The following is an 18,817-nucleotide window of genomic DNA, read 5'->3' as shown; positions in this document are numbered from 1 at the left end:
GGTCGTGTTCCAAAACAAAATCGAATCCCCTTCGCAATAAGGCTAATCATGTTGTACAAGTTAAGGGTACCTGTCAGTTATTTAATCTCTGGGAACGGGGAAAAAGTAGAGCACTAGACGTTGAACCTACACAGGAAGACACGGTAAGCCCCCCCCCTCTCTGTTGGGATTGAGTATTGAGGACTTGAGTCATGAGAACAGCATGGTAAAGGTAGTAAGTTCTACCACGGCTGTAAGAGAAGGTTTTGACTCTTTGAACAACTGTATGTCTCCCCTTCAGCATAAAGCAAAGGACAACAATTTTTGCCCCACTTCCCCCCTTCAAATTCCATCTAAAGCTATTATTCATGCGGTGAGCGATTTAGAACATGTCTCTTTTCTTAAAACAAGTGAGCCTCCAACTGAAAAATATGATCCTTGTCTCTCTCCCCCAAGAGATGTGCACAATAACGATCCTGCTTTTTCTGATCTAGACTTGGAGCTCCGTAAGAGATATATTGAAGTTGATATTGAACACGTTAGGGATCCTACAAAAACTCCTATAACACCAGTCCCTCCTGTTCTCCATCTTTATAGCAGTACTTTCTCGAATATTTCTCAGTTAAATATCTCAACGCGTTCTAATCTCAATATAACAGGTATTAACGCTATCCCTCCTCCCAGGGAGGATAAACCTGTTTCTGATTGTTTGTCCTCTCTTGAATGTTTGCTCTCTTCCATTTTATCATTATTAGAGAAATTTGTGGGGGGTTCTGACTGTGTATTGGAAACTGTAACCCAAATCCTGAAGGTTCTATTACATGATAAAATTGAGAAGAAATCCCGCTTAAATCTTGATACCGTGAGAGAAGACCTTGTAGAGCAGGAAAATTCTAGGTTTAAGATTGGACCTCCGAATATTTCCCTTAATGATAGCAAACAATTAGTCTTTCCCTTGAAAACCCCTATATCTAATTGTGTAGTTGATATAGTACCTGTAGTAGAGGTTCTTCAAGAAATGGTGTCAAAGGATGATATAGTACCCCCCCCCCCCAATAATAAATGAACTATATGAAACGGTTCCTAAGGAAGATAAGGAACTTTTTCCGATCTTTATTAAACAGCATAATGTAGGTGATAAGGAAGCTCTTGATCCTGAAGGAGATGGGAAAAAGGAGAATTTAGGGAAGATTAAAAAGAAGGGGTCAAAAAAGAGGAGACTAATTAGAAGAATTGAAAAAATAGACAGAGAAAGATTATTTGGAAAGAAAATTAAATTTGGAAACTGTCTCTAATCTAGAATTATTTCAGGCCTCCCCGTTGGCACAAAGAGATGAAAGTGCGGACGCAAAAATAGCGGAGGACATCCCAACCCCTATTGCAGCACTGGGTTCTGTTTCTCTACCCTTAATCCCCTGTCCATATGGTGGGCTCCTTCTGGCTAAAGGGGATCTGTTAGATCCAATTCCCTCAAAAAATGAGATCATCCCTATTGGCTATGCAACCTCCACTCTAAATCCTCTGGCTAATCTGTACCCTGTTAAAAGGGAGGGAGTAGTGGTTTGTCAAAATCCTCCTGTACTTTCTATGGAGGAGAGCGTTGATACCCTCACCCTGGACTTCTTCCCTTTATTTGATGCGGATTATATTTTAAATAGATCATTGCTTCTTAAATACTTCCAGGAATTGGTAAATTTGAAATTGTTACTAACAACAGATATAGATTTAGTACGGATCTTGAAGACAGAGGACTGAAATTTAACAAGGGTAAAATTTTACTCTAAATTAGTGGTGAACCTAATTTTTCAACGGTCACAGGATTTCCAGAGTAGAGGAATTGATGTTATACCTTTCTGGGGGAATCTCCTCTCTATTAGACCCTCTAAATCCTTAAGGCCTCTAGGCTCCTCTCTATCTCCATGGCAGGTAGCTCCTGAAAATGTAGAAGAAGCAGCAAGGTTCGATGATTTGAAAATTCATCTATCAAAAGATCTCCACCTCGTATCTTATTCCAACTTACCAATTCCCCCTTCTCAGGATAAGGTTGAAGATGAAACCTCTCGTTGGAATTGGTTACCTGGAGTCCTTTCAAAGAAATTGACCATTAAGTACCCTACCAATCCTCATCTTTAGCGACAATATAACGTTGTTATCTTGGAATTGTGCTGGGCTGAAGAATTGTACAGGGAAAATTCAATTCCTCATGTCCCTTAACGCCAGTGTGATCTGTCTCCAGGAGACTTGGTGTTCAGAATCACTTCAGATAGGAAGGGACTACTTTGTTCTGGAGGGTCGCGCTGTTCCCTCCAGGAGAGGCCACGCTAGGGGGGGAATTGCTTGCCTTTTATCCAATCGGATAAAATGGAATTTCTCCCATTATTTGTATACCTGTAACCTCTTTCAAGCCGTAACACTGTTAAGCCAAGACAATGTTGTGGTATCTAAACCCCTAGTATTGATTAATGCCTATATTCCCCCAGAAGCTAGTTTTAATATAACCTTAAAAAAGGTTTTCGTCTATATTCAGAGTCTTATAGAGAAATCTCTCTCTCCTAATATAATTTTTGTAGGGGATTTGAATTGCAAAGTCTCTAATCTTAGTATGAGTCTGTTTCGCAATAAACATAAAGAAGAATCTTTTCAGATCCCCCAAGCCCTCCTTCCTGAGAATATTAAAACAAACAAGCGAGGGAAAATACTTCTTAAAGAACTGTCCCCTATGGACGGAATTAAAGCGAATGGAAGGCTCCCTTCCGATTCCCCTGCAAATTTTACTCATAAGTCTCACCAGGGTGAATCTATATTAGATTATGTGATAGTTGAGAATGCAACTTTTTCCCTACTAAAGGATCTTAGGGTTACTGAAACAGTTTTTAGCGACCATAAATTACTTTCTTCCTGTATAAACATAAATCCTCTGAAATCTGACCAATGGTCTCTTGATAGTACCCAGGTAAGCTTTGGAGCGAAATCAGGAAGATGCTATTGGAACACAAAAGCTGTACATGATATGGAGAGGTTTCTTGATGCTGCAATTGATGACCTTGCAATGTGGCAGGGTTCTGAAAGTTTGTGCTTTCTAGATTTAATGAAGTCAGTGATTTGGGTGGCTAGAAAATCAAATAAGAAAAGATGTTTTATAACACCCTCTTGTCCCCTGCGTTCACTCAATATAGAGATAAATAAACTAGTGAGGGAACAATACTTGTGTAAATCGGTGGAAGGATCACACAAAGTAAGTTTATTAAAAAGAAGGAGGAAAAGGTTAAAAGTGAAATTACGGAAAGAAGGGGAGGATACTATCTGGATAAAATTAAGAGAGGCAGTTTTTAAAGGACAAATGAGACAGTTCTGGTTGCTTATAGGTGAGGGATATGGATCAAGAAGAAGACCATTCCCTATTCCCATCGAGGAAAAAAAATTGGTGGGCTATGTCACATCCTTATATGCAAATAATGGAGCGGTGATGCCCTCTATAGGTTGTATTGTAAGTGGTCAGTCTTTAGATTTCTTATCTGAAAACGATATTCTAATAGCTATAAAGGAAATGCGTTCATCTGGGGCAATGGGGCCGGACCAACTTCCAATTTCGGTCTTAAAGCAAGGCAGTGAAAAATGGAGCAAATTGTTATGCCCTGTGTTCAATAGTTGCTTCTCTAGTGGAAAGATTCTCCCTTCGTGGAAAGGGAGCATCTTAGTGCCCCTTTTCAAGAAGGGTGACAGATACGCTCCCCAAAACTATCTCCAAATTGCACTCTTAGATGCAATCGGCAAAGTATTTGCAAGATGCCTTTTGAAGCAAATAAATGACTGGGTGGACCAAGAAAATATACTTCCCCTTGAACAGACGGCTTTTCGAAAGCTCCACGGTACCCTGGATAATTCATCGGCTCTACAGGTAATAACGGACAAATATATCAGGGTCAGAGGTGGGGGAGTCTATGCCGCTTTCATAGACTTCTCCACGGCCTTCGATAAAGTGGACCGCCCCCTATTGTGGAAGAAATTACTCTCTTTGGGTATGCCTGTAAGGCTGCTGAATTTGGTTCAGGAACTCCACTCAGAGACGTGGTGTAGAGTATTATTGAGTGGGCAGAGAGGCTTATCGCAAGTAATTCCTTCTGCCAACTGCCTTAAGCAGGGCTGTCTATTGACCCCCTTGCTGTTCTCTCTTTACGTTTGTGATCTCCCCCAGACCTTATCCTTGTGTGAAGGCATCCCCCCCACTTTAGGTGTTAAACCGATTGCATGTTTAATGTATGCAGATGACATACTTCTTTTAGACCTTACTCCAAAGGGTCTTAATAGTCGTCTTCATGCCTTGCATTTATTCGCAGTGCGTCACTATTTGAAGATTAATATGTCTAAAAGCAAGATAATGTGCATTACTGGGAAGAAAAAGCTGAAATTGGGTAATTTCAGTTTGTTGTTGGGAAGTGAGAAACTGGAAATTGTAAAGTTTTATACTTTTCTTGGGAATATAATATGTAGTAACTTGAGCAACAGGGCTCATATAGATAACAACATTAGGAAAGCCATGACTCAGGGAAATGGACTGAGTGCTCTTTATAAAGCAACCAGCAGAAGACATTTTGTCCATCTGCTGGAGGCTTTTCGTGCAAAAATTCCTGCTTCCCTGCTTTACGGCATTGAGTTAATAGACTTGAGGCAATGGGGTTTCTTAGATACTGTCGAGGGTAGACTTTTGCGACATTTATTGTCGGTCAATAATGCCTGTACAGTGGAATCCCTCAGACTGGAATTGGGCATACGAAGTAGTTGGGTTCAGGCTCTAGCAGGAGTAATACGTTGGGTCTTCTATTTAGCCAAAAGCAAACCGGCTACCTTAAGATCCCTCATTAAAAAATAATTGTTAGGGCCTATGAAAGAATATTCTTTACTTATAAAGAATTTCAGAAAGGCAGTTACATTATTAGAATTGGAGGAATCTACCCTTTTTTCATTATCTCCTCATCAGTTAAAGTTGGTATTAAAACGGGCCACATGGGAGTTAAGTTTCAAGAGGGATAGAGGTGCTCGTACTTTAAAGAAAGGTGTTAGTGAGGTTGTCAATTCCTATATTTTCAAACAAATACAACCATATGCATCCTGGATTCTCCCTCACGGCTTGCGCTGTTTTTGGTTCCTCTTGAGACATGACCTTCTCCCTTTAAATAAATTATTGGCTAAATGGCATGGCTGTTGCGATAAATGTGATCTATGTAACATTGACAGCTCAACTCAGGATATTACCCATATCCTCTTTATATGCCCTGCCCTAATGGTCCACCGTCGAAAGTGGGTGAGACCAATATGCCTAACGCTAGGTATTTCTTCAGCTAAATCTTTCCTCAATGCCATTTTCATCCCTCCTAATGAAATGTTCTGTTATAGAATCTTTAACTTTTTTAAATGCTTTTTAGAATTATATTAATAGGTATAATCCCTATTTTTTATTGCTGTATAAATGGAATGTATTTTGTGGATTATTTACTTCTCATTTTGCTTTACATTTTGCTTTATATCTCTTTTTAATTCTTGAGCTCTGTTTATATGTGGATCTCAACTGAGTTCCAAAACATATTCAATAAAATTGAAATGAATTGGAGAGAGATTGATTTGAAGCTGAGAAAGCTTGATGAGTCCAAAAGGGCCTTATCCCAAGAAGAAGACATTTGGTAAGCTCAGGAAGTGAGCTTTGCTGAGTTGGAGGTGGAATCCAGCTCAGATGGTGGCAGCAAAATTTATTTTTATAGTGCTGAGGGAGCAGTACATATACCCAGAGATGTGGCACCTGACTTAAAGGAGAGCGTTAACATACAACAGGAGGTTCAAGGACATGAGGTAGCTCCAGTGGTGCGCAGTGTCCCTGAGGAGAATGAGGAAACTGACGCAGGGGTTCATGGTCCTAGTGGTGGGAGGGACACTCTACTAACTCTAGATGAGAGATGTAGGGAGAGTGGTTCCTTGTATGTGAGTGTGAAGACCGCCCAGAAGAGTGTGAGTTGAGTGACAAAGGTAGTCAGATACTGTCTTGCCAATATCGAGAGAGTGGTGTGGAGTATGTGTGCGAGGCACTGGATGGAGAGGTGAAGGATAGTTTGGTTAACCCTTGTAGGGGGCTGTGTGATCCAATTGTGGGAGAGCATATTGTAAGTCCCTGTTTTCCAGAGCTATGCCAACACCTGTTGGAGAGTGAGTTCTCTGACCCCAGGGAGCTCACATTGGAGGCAGACATTTTGGTGGATTCCCGAGGGTCTGGAAAGCCATGGGGAAGTGACCCTCAGAGGAGTGATTCAGGCATCTTCCAGTCCAGAGTGGGGGAAGAGGTTCAGTGTAGCCCAGCTAGGTCTGAGTGTAGTGGGAGGGGCTAGGGACTCACCTTCTGTTTCAGTGGAGAAGGAGTGAGTGTGGGGCTGCGTATTCCAAGATGCCAAAACCCAGTCTCAGGGCCCGGATGGTTCTTTAAGGGAACACCAGGTAGGGAGCCTAGGCTATCCTGATGTGCCGCCGATTGAGGGGGATCCCCTAGTGTCTGGTGAACTGGTAGTGTCTGTAAGCAGGCCTCTCTCAGTTCTGGTGTCTAGCAGTACCACTCCTACAAGGAGGGAGCAGAAGTCAAGACTGAGGGATGAAAGGGGAAAGAGTCCCCAGTGGGAGAACCAGTGGGTCAGGGGCCAGCCAGAATGACTGCATCACCAGTGAATGACCATGGTGATACTACTTCTGTCCTGGGGAATCTTCGCGCACTGTCAGATGGACAGAGGTCGGGAGATCTGCGCCAGGCAAACTATAACACAACACATGAGTTATGTGTATCCCTCAGGGGAGGGATGCATGCTCCCAATAAAGTCCTGGTGCACTGGGCATGTGCATAAACAAAAAGATTCTATCAATGTGTGGACATATATTTTATTTGTTGGTTTTACAGTGATGGAATATAGTGAAAATACTCTCTCTTAGGGTGGTAAAGATGAGAGCGCTAAGTGCTTTTTAAAATATCCCTCACACACTAAAAAAATCCAGTAGTGTCATGCTTCATCATTGGGGTCTTCCCGTCCCTCTACGGGGCGGGGCGTGCTACGACCTGACCGACTACGCGGGAGCACTGAAGTGGTGACAGGACTATGTGATGGTGCAAGGTGGGTGGTGTCAGTGAACGTGTAGGGACCTAACAATGTGTGTGAGTACAAAAATTAAAAATCCTCTGGCTAGTAGAAAAAAACAATTTATTCACTTCTCTAGCTGGGGACGTTAAGAAGGGGGTTTTGGGGTTGAGCCGATCGCTACAACCTGGTCTACATGTTTCGTAGGCAGTCCCCTACTGCCTACTCATCAGGACCTTCTACTGGTCCCTACTAAAATAAGCTCAGTTGCTAAGTGTTGTCAGCCTGTCTTCCTAAAAACTAACAGTAAAAATCCACTGTTAGTTTATGCTTCAGGGCATGAGCTGGCCCCAGGGAAGCAAAAATTAACAAAAATAGTGACCTAAATGTGGTCTTGTTGTGGCAAGCGCGTGGTGCCCCATGAGCTGACAATCGGTAGGAATTCCCGCGGCGCTATTGTCCGCATAGTCCCTAAATCTTACTTCTACCAGTGTTGCCGCTCAGCAGAGAAAATCCCCTACTTCCAGAGCGGTTGCGCATAGTAATATGAGGGACACACTACTCAGATGTATGTCGAATCTTGGCTTAATAGACCTATGGAGACAAAGGTCCGGCAATGCTATGGGAGTCTCCTACCACAACTACAAATACAGGCATAAATCACGAATTGACTACGCTCTATTCAGTCGCTCTATTAAAGATCAGGTTAAAAATATAACATACCTCCCTTTACACCTGTCAGATCATTCTGCTATTTCTTTCTCTGTAAAATTAGATCAGAAGCCCACTCACCATTCCTGCTCTTTCGACCGAACAATTTTACTGGAGGAAGAGGAGAAAGATCATTTGATGTATGAAACAGTCTCCTTCTTAGAACAAAATTTAGGCTCTACTTCTCTGGTCACAGTATGGGAGGCTTGGAAGGCCTTCATAAGGGGCTGTATTACAGGAAGGGCCTCATACAGGAGAAAGAAATATGATGAGGGAATCCGACATAGTGAGCAAGAATTAATTCATCTAGAAGCATTAGACCAGCTCCCTTCAGACAATCAAGAGGAGAAGACAGAATTAAAAGCCAAGTTAGACATACTACTACAGGAGAGGATAAATAAAAGATGGCAGGCAAGCAAACTTGCCCACTTCGAATATGGTGAATCTGCAGGAAAATTGTTGGCCTGGAAAATTAAAGCTGATCAATCTAGAAATTTTATCAAAGAAGTGAGGGTCGCTGGAGAAGCTAATAGTAGGTCAACGAACATGGCCATAGGGGAAGCCTTCAGTGAGTTCTTCCAGAATATATACACGGAGGAACTGAACGTTAATGTAGAGGAAAGGAACGAATGGCTGAATAATATAATTCTTCCGGAATTGGAGAGCTCCCAAACGGAAAAAATAGATAAAGACATAACGGAACTAGAAGTTTCTAACACCATCAAGCAATTGTCACAGGGCAAAGCCGCGGGACCAGATGGCCTCCCAGGAGAATTATATAGAGTACTCAATACTACGCTTACCCCAGTCCTTACGAACCTTTTTAATGACATATTGATCAGAGGGCAGACACCACCAAGCTCCTGGGGGGAGGCAAATATAACCTTAATATTAAAAGCAGGCAAGGACCCAGCCGAATGTGGATCATATCGCCCAATCTCGCTTCTCAACAGTGACTATAAGATATTTACCTCAATTTTGGCTGCGACATTGGGAAGCGAGATTGGTTCGATAATCCACTCTGATCAAAAGGGGTTTATTAGAGGCCGGCAGTTGGCTGATCTAACCTACGATCTGGTGGGAGCCACGGACATTGCCTCAACTTTCGGTCTACCCCTGGCCATCATGACCCTCGACGCCACTAAAGCGTTCTATAGGGTAAATTGGGCATACCTAAATTCAATAATGAATAAATTTCTGCTGGGACCCAAATTTTGTAGGATCATAGGCTTATTATATAACAACCCCAGAGCATCTTTATTAATAAATGGTACACAAACAACTCCTTTTAAAATTAGCCGAGGAACAAGGCAGGGCTGCCCCTTATCCCCTCTCCTCTTTAATTTATATGTTGAACCGTTTGCACAATCCATCAGGGAGGATACCAACATTCCACATTTTTCTTTTTCGGGCTGGGAAAAGAAAATTGGCCTCTATGCCGATGACATACTTATTTATACAACTGACCCCACACTGGCATTTCCCATAATTATACAGAAGGCGGAGATGTTTGGGAAATTCTCGGGTTACGAAATTAACGCAGGAAAAACCGAAATTATGGTTTGGAACATTCCAAATCTTCAACTCCCTGTAAAATCGTCAATGAGATACCTGGGAATTACAATAACTAATGACTTAGAACACTTGACGCAAAATAACCTAGCACGTGTTTCGCGAGAATCCCAAATTTTGATGAAAGCCTGGTCCTTCCTCCCACTTAATATCTATGGGAGAACTAGCCTGATAAAAATGAGTATTCTCCCGAAATTTACTTTTATTTTCAATGCCATCCCGCTAGTTTATGATACCAAACAGCTTGCAAAATGTCAGCAGAATATTAATTCTTTCATTTGGGGATATAAATCCAGCAGAGTAGCTTGGAAAAAATTGAGAAGGAGAAGAGAAAAAGGAGGGCTCGCATTGCCAGACCTGGAATATTACGCTTGGGCATTTAATCTAACCCATTCTAGGATGTTACTTAAGCCCCCCTGGGAAAATGCAAATGGGTTTATGTACAAGGCAATGCTACTGGGTTTCGGACCTACCGGTTAATGGTTTTCTTTTCAAGTTCGGCCACCAGAAGTTTTTCAAAAAAATCAGGCTAAAGACACTATTGAGCATCTTGAAAGAATGGTCTCAAATAAAGTCTAAGGCCGGAATAGGATACCTATCTGAACATGCACCAATTTGGGACCTACCTGGGCTAGCATCACAAGAAGTCAACATAGTCAAAAGAGTCCTGTCAGACGCAGGGATCACAAAGTGGGGAGATTTGCTGTTGGAAAGATCAATCATTGACTGATATATCTTCAAGCTAAAAGTAACATCATCACTCTCCTGGATAGTATATCTACAAATAGGAAGCTGGTTTCGGACTCAAATTAAGAAAAAAGGAATGATGGGAGAGGAGAGTCCGTTAGAAAATATCCTAGTGGAAAAAACTGCGGGGAAAAAGGAAGTTGCACTCTTCTATTGGCATATTATAGAGGATGGTGAGCGTGATCTTAACCTCCCGGAAAAACTTTGGGGTGTGGAGGGAGAACCAGATAGAGAGATTATTTGGGAGGAATCTTTCACCCTTCTTTACAAAATCATCAAGCCAGCATGGTTGAGACGCAACCACTTCTTCACACTTCACAGAGCGTATTACTCCCCTAAAAGACTGTCGAAATTTCAAACAGGGAAGTGCTGCTGTAAATGCTCTTTACCAGCAGCTTCAGACCTTCACATGTTTTGTGAGTGTCCAAATATAGCCACTTTTTGGCATGAAGTCAGAACAACACTTGAATCTATTCTTGGTATCACGATTCCGTGCACATGGTCTTTAATAATTTTTGGCCTAAACCACAATATTAAGGGATTAGAGAGAGATTTTCTGTTTTATGCCATCCTACTGGCAAGAAGAGAAATTTGTAAAAATTGGGTCAACATAAATCCCCCAACACATGCAGAGTGGCTGTCTTCACTTTATGCAACATCAAGGCTGGATTTATCGAGAACATGCAGCCCTCGATCGCTTAAATTTTGGGACTTTTTGATTGATTGGACGAGGGATAGTTAGACAACCCGGGGTTTTTTTTTTTTTTTTTTTTTTTTCCCCGGGTCCGATGATTAGGCCTAAAATCTCTCTGTCCTATATGGTGGTATCGTATAGCTACGGGACATCTGGCCGAACTGGTCTGAAGGGGGTATGTCTGTCCAAGCTCTGTTGGTGACACTGGGCTGACTCTCGGGGCACCTGGAGCTCAACATTGGGCTCCGAGGGGCTACGAGGGGGTCGGTCCTCGTGTCTGAGAGGACAAGAGCATTGTTGGATCGACTTTTTGGCTAATGAGGACAGAAAGAAATTCAAAAGAAAAAAAAAATAACAAGAAAATAAAAATAAAAGAAAGATTGTGAATCGGGCCAGCAAGATCCAGGAGACTCCACAAACACAGGGGAGTCAGGGCCAGCCTGAAGCAACCAGAGGAGCCCAAGAAAAGCAGTGCTGGACCTCAAGGAGACCCACAGGCTGGAGGCAAAGGAGTCACAAGGGGACCTTGAGTAGTTTCACAAAGCAGCAGCCCATGGAGCACTCAGTGTGAGGAGGCCAGAGTTTCTTCGTAGGAAATGTTGCCAGAGATTAGGGCTACTTGGAGCCCAGTGCACTTGTTCGGAAAATGCCAACAAACATCTGTACTTGCAAATAAAAACGGTTCACAAGGGTGCAGGTATTGCAGACCCCACAAGGGATTCTGGCCTCAAACTTGGTACGAGGACAGCTCAGACCTCAAGGAACTATGAAACCTACATCTTGTTGCTGGAGTCTTCGGAGTCTGTAGGAGCTTAGGAGCAGCAGGGTCTGGACAGTGGGGAGGTTACTCCCATGTCCTATGTACAGTGTTTCGCCGGAGCAGGAGCCAATGGCTCCCAGGACTGGTTTGAACTGGACTATGCACAGGGACACTAAATGTGCACCTCATGCATACGTTCGGTCGTTGGCAAGTGCACCCACCCAGGCCTAATACACTAAATAATGTCTGGGAGGTGGTCACAACTCCCTGTGAAAGGATGCCTATTGTTCTGCCTTCCCCTGCTCTAGTGTGACCCAGCAGCAAGAGGGCAGAACTGTGTCTCTGGTCAGCAGCAACCATTTTGAGCTGGCCGGGACTAGAGGCTGGTCCCAGGAACCCCAAGGACCTCACAAAGCTTGTTACTGAGGGGTAGAATCATACCTCCCACACCGGTTACTGGTGTGGGAGTATGATTCCACAATGTTTGACAGCAAACACTATAGGGTTACTTTCAGCCATTTTAGATTTGGTTAGTATGCAGTCGCATAATGCCACTCTATATGTTGTAAATTGCTGATTGCTGATACACTGACAAACTGGGAGAATTTGCCCCATAGGCTGCAGGGGTATTCTGCTCATGCAGAAGCACACTCTCACTTAGAACCAAGCACCCTGCCCTCAGGATTGTAAAGTGTGACAGCAACCAAATGATGGACGGAATGCTGACAATGCAAACATTCCTCCCCCAGTCAAAAGATCTGGGTTAAATCCATTGTCATTTTGCCCACTATGCCACTCCAGTTTGGACCCAGCCATATGCAAATCAGTCTTTACCCTGTGCCGGTATGGGAACAGTCCAGACCGAACTGCCAGGCCAGGTCCACCCTGGACCTGAAACAAACATCCTGGGACCGGTTTCAGGGTATGTCACCCTTCTTCAGCCAGGCCAGCTTGAATCCAGTGGCACAGTGAGCAAGGGACCCACATCTGGGCATACCCATCCCACTTAGGGCAAAAATTGTTACAACAAACAAATGATGGACAAAAAGCTGACAATGAAACATTCTCCCCCAGTCAAAAGATCTGGGTTAAATCCATCATTCTTTTGCCCACTACGCCACCCCAATTTGGACCCAGCCATATGCAAATCAGTCTTGACTCTGTACCTATGGGAACAGTCCAGACCGAACTGCCAGGCCCTCCCTGGACCAGAAACAAGCATCCTGGGAATGGTTTCAGGGTATGTCACCCTTCTTCAGCCAGTCTAGCTTTAATACATTGGCACAGTGAGCAAGGGACCCACGCCTGGGCATACCCATCCCACTTAGGGCAAAAAGTGTTACAGCAAACAAATGATGGACAGAATGCTGACAATGCAACAGTTCTCCCCCAGTCAAAAGATCTGGGTTAAATCATTTATTCTTTTGCCCATTAAGCCACCCCAGTTTGGACCCAGCCATATGCAAATCAGCCTTGACCCTGTGCCCCATGGGAAGAGTCCAGACTGAACTGCCAGGCTAGGTCCTCCCTGGACCGGAAACAAGCATCCTCGGACCGGTTTCAGGATATGTCATCCTTCTTCAGACAGGCTAGCATGAATCCAGTCGCACAGTGGGCAAGGGACCCACGTCTGGGCATACCCATCCCACTTAGGGCAAAAATACACAGTGGGCTCCAGCGGGAGACCAGACTATAGACTAAAATAGTGGTATAAGAATCACGACACGAGTTAAGACAGTGTCTAGAAAATGTTGAATCCCTGGGAACCACAGGTGAGTAAATAGGGACCCCACGGAGGATGGGTGCAGTGTGGGAACACGACCAAGAGCTCTGTACAATTCTATGGGGAAGTCGCTGTTGAAGTTTTACAGTTTAAGGACCCTTCCCGGTGGACTTCGAAGAAACCCCGTGGAAGTTAGAACGTTGGGAAACCACCCCATCCATGGATACCATAGTATCAGAGTTACCTATCTCAGGGAAGCCGGGTGCTTAGGTCTGAAATGGCGTCGGAACTGCAGTCAATCTCTACAGAGGACCTCAAAGAAGAGCCAGTGCTGGGAAGGAGAAAGGTGTCTAATGGAATACAAAGGTGGATTCTTGTTGAAAAGTACCTGCAAGCAGAGGGGACATAGTCTGGGTCACTCAGGAATTACCAGGGGTTCAGTAGACAAATGCTCACTGATGTTGGGTGCTTCAGGTGCGTTGATGGGGCTCTTGACTCTGCAGCCACCGGGTCCAGGAGATGTCGAGGACAACCAGGATCTGGATATGGGATGTCCCATGAAGGATATCAAGTACTGAGGGGTCGGTGTCTGGCCGGAGCACCAACAAGCCTTGGCAGCGGCAACGGATGAGGAAGGTCAAGAAAGGTTATGGTTCAGTGGTTCAGGCCAACAAGGTCCAGGAGACTCACCAAACACAGGGAGCACAAGAAAATCAGTGTTGACCCTCAAGGGGACCCACAGGTTGGAGGCAAAGGAGGGACTTCAATCAGTTTCAAAAAGCAGCAGCTAACGGAGCACTTGGTGCAAGGAGGCCAGAGTTCTTTGTAGGAAATGTCGCCAAAGGTTGGGGCTACTTGGAGCCTAGTACAATTGATCTGGAAATGCCAACAAGAATATATACTTTCAAATGAAGGTGGTTCACAGGGGTACAGATATTACAGCCCCCACGGGGAATTTTTCTCCTCAAACTTGGTAAGAGGGTAGCTTGGACCTCAAGGGATTTGCAAACCCACCTCCTGTGTTGCTGTAGTCTTCAGAGTCCATAGGAGGTCAGGAGAAGCAGACTGGTAGTTAAGATGTGGTGCCTGCTGTTGCAGGGGAGTGACTTCTTCAATCCAAGGGAGATATCTTAATTTGTTCTTGATCCTCCACAGGTCCAGCACAGAGCCTGCATGGTGCACCAGCACAGACAATGCTTTGGATAAGTGGGAGAAGACATCGGGCCCAAACGAACTCCAGCGAAGTCCAGGGTTTCCAGACAGTTGATGTTCAGTAGTTTCTGGTTCAGAATCTTGTCCACATTGTATCTAGGGTCCTACAGTCAGGTAAGCCATTTTGTACCCATGGCTATTGTTCTGCCTTCCCCTGCTTGAACTTGGCTCAGCAGCAGGAGGGCAGAACTGTGTCTCTGGTTAGCAGCAACCATTTTGAGCTGCCCAGTACTAGAAGACTAGTACCAGGAACACCAGGGACCTCATAAAGCTCATTTCTTAGTGGTGGAATCATACCTTGCACACCGGTTACTGGTGTGGGGGTATGATTCCACAATGTTTGACACCAAACACAATAGGGTTACTTTCAGCTGTTTTAGAGTTGGTCAGTACACGGTCGCATAATGCCATTCTATATGTCGTAAATGGCTGATACACTGGCAACCCGGCAGAATGGACTCCGTAGGCTGCAGTGATATTCTGCTATTGTAGACGCACCCTCTTATTTAGAACCAAGCACCCTGCCTTCAGGATTGTAAAGGCCTGCTAGAGGGGTGACTTAAAAGTGTTAAGTGCAGTGACCCTTAGATATAGTAAATCTATATCTAAAGCAAGTGGTGCATGCACCAACTTACACAGGCTGCAATGGCAGGCCTGTAGTTCCATTTTGCATGGGTGGCATAATACATGCTTCAGCCCATGGGAGGCCTCTGGGGTATCTATGCCCTGGGTACCTGGGTACCATATACTAGGGACTGACAATGATACCCCATTATCCAATCTGGAGTGTACCTAAGTACATAAAATAACAGTTTAGGGAGAAAGCAGATAGACTGGGGTCCTGATTAGCAGGATCGAAGTCCCACTAGTCAAAAACAGTATTGCATGAAGCAAAAAGTGGGTGTAACCATAAGAAGCAGATCCTACTTTTCAACAGGCTCCCACTTAGGAACTTCACCTGCTTTAATTGACTATATTTTGTCTGAGATCAATTAAAAGGTCCCTCAATTTGCCTCTTGGCACTAGCCCAGTTTTGTGGAGCACAGTGAGGTCACACAGTCTCTCAACCTGCTTGCCATTGCTCTCGGAAGTAATCCTTAGCCCAGTCACTTACTCTCAATACCCAGGCCGGATCAGAGAGATGCTACCTGACCACAGTAGGTGCCTGCCAGGTGAGGAGAGGGAAGATGATTCGCCGCTCTGAGGGCAAAATGGAACACTTGGTAAATTGGGGTACAGCTGCCCCTGTACCCCACAGGAAATGATAAACAGCATCTGGTGCATGTTAATCAGAGTCACACCAGACAATCCAGTCACAATGAACCATAAGTTGAGTTCTTTGTACCGCCCTGGAAATGAGGCACAACGTCTGTTGCATGATGATATGAGTCGTACCAGAATTCTGGTCACAATGAACCAAAACTTAGGTTTGCCGTGCCTCACTGGAAATGAGACACAATGTCTGGTACAGGATGATCCAAGTCACACCAGAAAATGTAGTTTTAATTGACCCACAGTCGTGTTCACCGTACCTGTCTGGAATGAGGCACAATGCCTAGTGCATGATGATATGAGTCACACCAAACAATCCGGTCCCACACAATCAGTCGCAAGTTCAGTAGTACCGCACAAGGTAGAATGAGACACTTCTACCAATGCTCCCTTCCTCTGTGGATCACAACCTGTGAATCGGACACCACACATAATGAGCATGCATTCTGCATGTAGCACGAAAGAGATGTGGAATGGACAATGAAGCTAGCCATGCTGAGTCCTGCAACTGGTGAATCCGCTCACCAACAATGAGACGATGTGCATGATGATGCACCACAATGCAGTAGCCACACTCCTTAGATGTGGACACAGTTTGGGGGCTCCACACAAGGCAATCCAGTCTCCTGGACTAATACTTAGTTCCACACTCACACCACACTGCAGTCAGGATCTAGCAGACAAATAAGGTCCTTTAGAGTATCAGGTAACACTGCAATTATAAAGGATAAGGCTACGAGGAATAGCGCATTGCTTAGCTCCCTAGCGAGGCATTTTGTATTTAGGGAATCATTTTTAATAAGTTTGGTGGGATAGCGGTCTCACTGACAATCTTTTAGTTTAGGATGCCCGCTTACCTGCACTGTAATTGTTCCTGCACCGCTGTTTAGCGGAACTCCTCCCAAAGTTACGACCATCCCTGACCGCCATCTTGTGGATAGTTGGGACGTCTGTGGGCGCCATTATGGGGCAGCATTCTAGCTGTACGGCCGACACGTAGGACGCCTATTTAAGACGCCTTCAGTTGCGGGCTGCTCCCGTATCAGGTAACACTGCACTTATAAAGGATAAGGCTACGAGGAATAGCGCATTGCTTAGTTCCCTAGCGAGGCATTTTTTTAGGGAATAATTTTTAATAAGTTTGGTGGGATAGCGGTCTCACTGACAATCTTTTAGTTTAGGATGCCCGCTTACCTGCACTGTAATTGTTCCCGCACCGCTGTTTAGCGGATCTCCTCCCATAGTTACGACCATCCCTGACCGCCATCTTGGGGATAGTTGGGACGTCTGTGGGCGCCATCTTGGGGCAGCATTCTAGCTGTACGGTGGACACGTAGGACGCCTATTTAAACCTGCCACATGTTAGCGCGCAGCACGAGTGCGCCACGGGTGCGCCGTGGGCGCGCCGGAGGCCAGCCAGAGGCGAGCCCATCGACGCCCATCCACGACCAACCGGGACCCGGGGCCACTACCCCTGGCCAAATGTTAAGGTACAGTAGAGCTGCACTATTAAATCTTCGCTCGGGAGATATGGGGCTTAGCCAGGAATGCCTGAATTTTTTAGGCCAGGAAGGGCTGCTCAAATCTTTGTGGGTACGGGGAAGGAAGGGGAAGAGGAGTGTAGATATGACTGTGAAGTATGGCCTCTTAAACATTTGATCCCTACAGAAGCACAACTTGGAGATTTTCTCGCTATTACACAATGGGGAGATGGATATCCTTGGGGTACGGAAACCAGATGTGGTGGCCTCACTCCCCTCGGGCTTTCTGGCGATCTGCGGATACAAAGAGAGGAGGTGGTGTTGCTCTCCTCTATAACATTCGTTGGAGGGCGGAAAGAGTTTGTGCCGAAAATATTGGGGGAGCAGATGTCCTGGGTGTGAAGTTTGAAATGGGCACTCATTGCTTAGTCATCTTATTGGTGTACCGTCCTCCTTGGACTAAACCAAAGTTTATGGATCTCTTTGTGGAGGTATCCCACGACCTCAGAACCAGGTACAAGAATTTGATGGTGATGGGAGATTTTAATTTCCATTGGGAGATATCTCCTAAAGTAGGGCAGGCTCACCATCTAGAAGAGGCATTAACGGCCTTAGGCATGGCCCAGTTGGTGACAGGCGGTACGCATGATAAAGGCCATACCTTAGATTTGGTATGGTCGACGGACCCAGCCCCAAGTCAGGTTGTTATTATGCCGTGTCTATGGTCCGACCACTATTTAATCAGGGGCCAGCGAATAGCGCATGGCTGAGGAGGTAAATCTAAAACGGAGTGGAAATCGGTGAGGAGATGGAATACTGTAAAGGAGGAGGAATTGGTTGATCTTCTGCTATATTCCACTGCATCCAATACAATCTGTAAGAATATTGAGGTGGGTAGTCAAAAGCTATTTGGAAAATTAGAGAAAGCCATTGACGTGGTTGCACTGATGAAAAAGGTTAAATGGATGGACAAAGGGGCGGGAGCACCTTGGTTTAACAAGACCCTGAGAATTGGAAAGCAGATCCTACGGAAAGCTGAGAGAGCCTGGCGGAGGGACTATAACTCGAACGCACAGAGTTTATACGTGCAGGAGCACGCGCTTTATAAAAAGGCTATTCTGGCCCGTAAAGCAGAGTTTTTTGAGACCAGAATTGCGCCAGCTCGTGATCCCAAGAAATAAATCTTTAATATATTCACGGAACTGAGGATTAATGAAGAGCAGAAGCCTGAGTTCTCGCAGGAGGATTGACAGAACTTTCAGGATTTCTTTACAAATAAAATTGAAGATCTCCTGACTGAAATAGCTCGCACCCCCATCTTTGATTGTCCACTCCAAAGTGGGCCAGTCATCCCAGAGGTTTGCCACCCCCTTAATTCACTACCTTTGATCACGAAAGAGAGGTTAGCTGGCTTGGTGGAGAGAGTGAAGTCTGGTTCCCGGGCGGATCCTTGCCCTCCCAGTGTTTTTAAGATGGCTATGCCAGGGATTGAAGAGGATGTCCTTGCACTCCTAAATAGATCTTTGGAGACGGGACAGGTTCCGACCTCCTTTAAAGAGG

Source organism: Lissotriton vulgaris, chromosome 4_1, assembly GCF_964263255.1.
Source record: "Lissotriton vulgaris chromosome 4_1, aLisVul1.2, whole genome shotgun sequence".
Taxonomy (NCBI): domain Eukaryota; kingdom Metazoa; phylum Chordata; class Amphibia; order Caudata; family Salamandridae; genus Lissotriton; species Lissotriton vulgaris.
The sequence above is the reverse complement of the archived record's forward strand: the minus strand, read 5'-3'. Positions refer to the sequence as shown.